This window comes from Malus domestica, chromosome 07, assembly GCF_042453785.1.
Source record: "Malus domestica chromosome 07, GDT2T_hap1".
NCBI lineage: Eukaryota > Viridiplantae > Streptophyta > Magnoliopsida > Rosales > Rosaceae > Malus > Malus domestica.
This window is the reverse complement of record NC_091667.1, coordinates 26813262-26818476: the sequence shown is the minus strand read 5'-3', so window position 1 is coordinate 26818476 and position 5215 is coordinate 26813262. Positions and strand designations below refer to the sequence as shown.

Sequence of the window (5215 nt, the reverse complement as noted above, 5' to 3'; positions counted from 1 at the left end):
AGCATTTGTCTAGCTTTTTGGTCACGTGTGGGGGACATTCAGTTTAGTTATAAACTTATTTAGGTTATAACCCGAGCCTTAGTCAAGTGTGGCGGAGATTCAGTTTTGTTATCTCCCGCTCTGTATTACAAGTGCGAGTATGGTTTGAGGATCCTCCAGTTTCCTTGTCTTCTCCCATAGCTCTGGTGCGCGTGTATCGGTTTTATGCGTGTTTGCTTCCAAAAAAAAAAAAAAAAGAATTATTTGTAAAAAAGAGGGCAAAACCCTATAAGAAAGAGAGAAGGACGTAAAATTACTTTTCTTTTACATCTTTCTCACACACGACTAAACCAATTCAAGATATTTTTCGTCTCCTATGGCAAGAACCTTTGGCTGCGATTAGGTCCCATGCTCATCGCAAGTTACTGGATGTTCGACAATTTTTGCTTGGGTGTCCTGCCAAACCAAATTTTTTTCCTGTGCGGACTGAACTCTCATATGTATTTTTTTCCGATACAAGTAATAGTCTACACAAATTATAATTTGATAAGGCGTTACATTAAATGGTATTCTAATTAAGGCTTATTAATTGAAGGGAAATGATAAATACACACCTTTTATAACGTCCTACACACCCCTAGTTAATCATGTTCGTTGTTTTCATTTGATTTATTCAATTCGATGCCCTGGAACAAAGAGGGGTGTGGGAAAAGCTATAAAAGATGTGTGAAAATCAGCTCCCTTAATTGAAATGCCCTCTTAAAACTATCATTTAGTCTCAATTTACCCTACGAAACTGGTTTTGTCTCACTTTACCCCTTGAAATTGATATTTTCAACTCTTTTGGTCGCACTAACTGGGACGCCAGATTTTGGCTGCATGGCGCGGCAATGGTGTTGGATTTCCAATGGTAAAAAAAATTTGAATTTGAAATCTAACAGCTAGTGATGTGTCAAAATCTGGACCGTTTAATTTCCAAATCAACGGTCTAGATTTTTTGACAAATCCACTTTTGGGCTATTGGATATCAATCTTTTTTAAAATCCAAAGGTCCATATTAATTACTTAATAAAAATTGTTAAAAGATTATTAAAACTTGTTTAAAAATTACATTAAAAATGAACGAAAATTTATTATTATTTTTCTATAAATACTTGACCATTATCTTCCATCTTACACCACATTTCAATAGTGACATGTGGCGCGACGAGATTGATTTAAAATCTTATCGGAAATCTATCTACAAAAGTAGTATTTTTGGATAATGACACGTGGCCTTACAAGATCAGTTAAAAATCATATTCAAAATTAAAAATAAAATTATTTTGATTATTTTATAATAAAAAAATTTAATACGAATTGACTAGACTCTTGCCCAGCTCATTTTTTAGGATGGAGATGCATTTGGCCAATTACTGTCTATTAGAGTCAATTATTATTCATTAAGGTGGATTAAATGAATTTTGGGCCAGTTCGTTTTTTATGGGTAGAGTTGCTTAATTGAATGATAATTACAACAGTATATTATTTTTTTAATTATAATTAGAGTTAATTTCAACCATTGGATTGTTTCAAATTGATCTGTGCCATCCATTCATTGTTAGGGTTCTCCAGCCTTCTCTGAGTTCTCTCCATTCATTTCAATTTTGAAGCATTTACGACTCCAGGGAATTCTCTCTCCCGACCGGAAAACGAAGATCTACTTAGCTTGCTCGAATCAAGTAAGTGTTCTGTTCCTTTTGACATTCCAAACAATACCCATTTCTTCTGCCTCACCCTTTGTCCAAACCCTCCATTTATTTTGGCCTTTTATCCCCACTCTGTTGCCATTTCAGTCTGCAAGTTCATACCTCAGGACTGTGAATCTGGAGCGAACTTTGCTTAAATTTAGTCGGTTTAGTTTAAGTGGGCTTCTGTGTCTCTGAACTTCATAATTCGGATACTATTTTTTGCATTTTTTTGCGGGATTGAAGAATGTTAGCTTATCTGCCTGCTGTTCATTGTCAAATGGGTAAAATCTGTAGTTCTCTGTTATCTCTTTTGTATGGGGTGGGGTTGGATCTACTTTAGTTACAGTGACTTTGTAAAATAGATTTGTTGTGAAATTATGCAGTAAATTGTATTGTGGGGTTTTTTTTTATATGTTGCTCACCACCTGTTTGATAAAATAAGAAACGGTATATTTTTCTTGCCTATGATTATTGAATACAAGAAACTGAAGAAGGTATTTTTGCGCGTAGTTCGGTAATATTTTGGGTTTTTTCGCAGAATCATGTTAACCGCAGATGGGAAAGTTCAATTTTTTTCCATTTCATATTTCAATTTGGAATTCTTTATTTGTCCTGAAATCTCGAAAATATTTCGGGTTTCTTGAAAATTTGGTTTTGAATTGGTCTTCAAATTCTTGTTCTGAAAAATTTCGATTTGAAATTCAGGATACTAGTTTCGATTCAGTATCTCATACTGAACCAGCCCCAATTTTAACCACTAATTTGTATTTTCTTTTTTCTCAATCCAATAATAAATAATATAAAGAGAGTAACTGGGTGGGATAGTAATAATAATTGCAGATTTGCACAAAACGTTTTGAAAATTTTATTTGGTAAAAGTAATTAGTGGGGGTTTTAATACAATAATTTGGTGAGTGGAGTTTTATTAATATATAACTAGCATATGGGGCCCACATAAAGTGTGAGAATATTTTTTATTTTTGTTTTTGAGATAGAATGAGAGAGGAAGAGAGTGATAGAGAATGTGGGAGTGTGAAGTTTTTTTTTTTAATTTTTTTTAATTAGATATATGTTAGGATGACATGTATGTGAGGTTTAGTAAAAAAAACAGTAAAATTTGATTATGTGAAATTACATTTCTGTCTCATATTTCTTATTCATGTTCTGTTTTAATTAGAGAGTTAAATTAGTAATTTCATAAGATTTAAATTGACAATAAATGTTTTATTAATTAATAGAGATTTAAATTATAGATAGCTTTCCAATTCCTCCAAAAATAACGTAGAGAAAATCCAACCAACGAAATATTTAGCAGACCAAAAGGCAGGGACCTCTTAATTATATTTAGTAGACATTTAATATTACTTTAATGATAAAATTTTAATTAGAATTAGATGTATGTTCACCTTGGTCAACGTGTATTCGCATCTCTCTCCAAACTCTCTCCTATTTAAGCCCTCTCTCCCGTTTCATTTACAAATCTTCAACACCAACCCTACCAACCCTACCATCCTCTCTCCTACTTCTCACTCTGCCTCTATTTAAACTCTCTCCCGTTCCATTTACAAATCTTCAACTACCTCTACCAACCCTACCACCCTCTCTCCTCCTCCTCACTCTGCCTTATTACCTCTCTCCACCGCCTCTCCCAATTGCTTGTCCACTCTCTTTTTGCCAACCTAAATCATCTCCTCATCCACCACTGCACCGCTCCATCACGTTTGACCGACCACCGTCGATTTCCACCATGAAGAGTGAATTTTGGAGGCCTAAGGTTTGCTAGATTTTTACAATCTTTTTATTACTATTTTTTTAATTACCAAATAATACTCATTTTTTGTATGTCTACATTTTTTTTTTGTTTTTGACGTATATTTAAATTTGGCACAAACTGTACTGGACTAAAGAGATTAAATCTTTGGGTTGGGACCGATTTTTAAATTCTGCTTTTATTGAGAGATTTGGGATTTACGGTCCATTTGGGCTTGGCCTGATTTTTAAACTCTCATTTTTTTTTTCGATCCATTTCACCACCATCATTTTTCAGTGTACCATTTTTCATTTCCCTCTCTATTTCTGAGCTTTGAAAACTTCAGCAGGTTGAATCTTCTTTTGATTTTCTGGTATTTTCCCTCTATGAACTTTGATTTTATGTTCTAGTTCGCAATTGTTTCTTATGAGTCTAAGACTTTTCAAATTTTCCTTTTCTTGATCTATAAGAGAACTCTAGGAGATTCGATCTTCAATTTTTTATTCTTTTATAAATTTCAATTTTAAGTTCGCATCTACATGTTTAATCATCCTATCGGCAATTTTTCCATTCTTTTATAGATTTCGTTTTAATTTTGCAATTACATGTCTAATTGTCCTGTTCTTTTGTAAGGTAATATTTCAATGGGAATTTCGAGTCGTAATTCTAGCCAATCTGAAGTTGATGGAGGAAAATATAAGCATGAATGCTCTTCTGAGCAGAGTATACAGAAAATCTTTTGTTTGATTTGAATTTTTTTTTTCAGTGTTTTCTAGGTTTAATTTGTATCTGTTTTGGAATGATGTTTGCTTTATTGAACATGTTAGGATTTGGTATTATGGAGTTGTTCAAATCTGAAGAATATTCTGACATAATTGGTTAGTATTTTTATTTGTTTTCTGTATTGGTGTTTTTGTTGGTAATGTGAGCTTCTGAAATATAATTATTATTTGTTTGCATAATATTTTATATTATCTATTTATTTTATGTATTTTTGTGTTTATTTAAAATTCGTACGAAATCAAATGCCCAAGAACCGGAGGTTAATTTGCAAATTGTCTTTTCTTGGTGGTAAACTGAGTATCTATCATACTTTGTTTGAGGAGATTAGATTTCTTTGTATGCAGTTAATTCTATTTGTTTTGCAAAGTGTCTTTTCTTGGTGGTAAATTAAGTATCTATCATACTTTGTTTAAAGACAAATAGAATTAACTGCATACAAAGAAATCTAATCTCCTCAAACAAAGTATGATAGATACTCAGTTTACCACCAAGAAAAGACACTTTGCAAATTAACCTCCCGGTTCTTGGGCATTTGATTTCGTACGAATTTTAAATAAACACAAAAATACATAAAATAAATAGATAATATAAAACATTATGCAAACAAATAATAATTATATTTCAGAAGCTCACATTACCAACAAAAACACCAATACATAAAATAAATAAAAATACTAAACAATTATGTTAGGAGTTTTGAACAATACCAAATCCTAACATGTTTAATAAAACAAACATCATTCCAAAACAAATACAAATTAAACCTAAAAAAAAAAACACTGAAAAAAATAAATTTCAAATCAAACAAAAGATTTTTTGCATACCCTGCGAAGATTCATTAGAAGAGCATTCCAAATATGTGCTATGCTTAAATTTTCCTCCATCACCTTCAGATAGTCTAGAATTACGACTCGAAATTTCTATTGAAAGATCATCTTACAAAAGAAGAGGACAATTAGACATGTAACCTAAA

The 5215-nt window shown here is 32.1% G+C and overlaps 1 long non-coding RNA gene across 1 annotated transcript; it reads left to right on the top strand.

The window, feature by feature from the left end:
• The first annotated feature begins 1527 nt into the window (after nucleotides 1–1527).
• On the top strand, nucleotides 1528–4405 carry LOC139197571 (uncharacterized). The gene is made up of 2 exons (XR_011583058.1): nucleotides 1528–3483; nucleotides 4093–4405. It is a non-coding gene; the product is annotated as an uncharacterized lncRNA (long non-coding RNA).
• The last annotated feature ends 810 nt before the right edge of the window (nucleotides 4406–5215 follow it).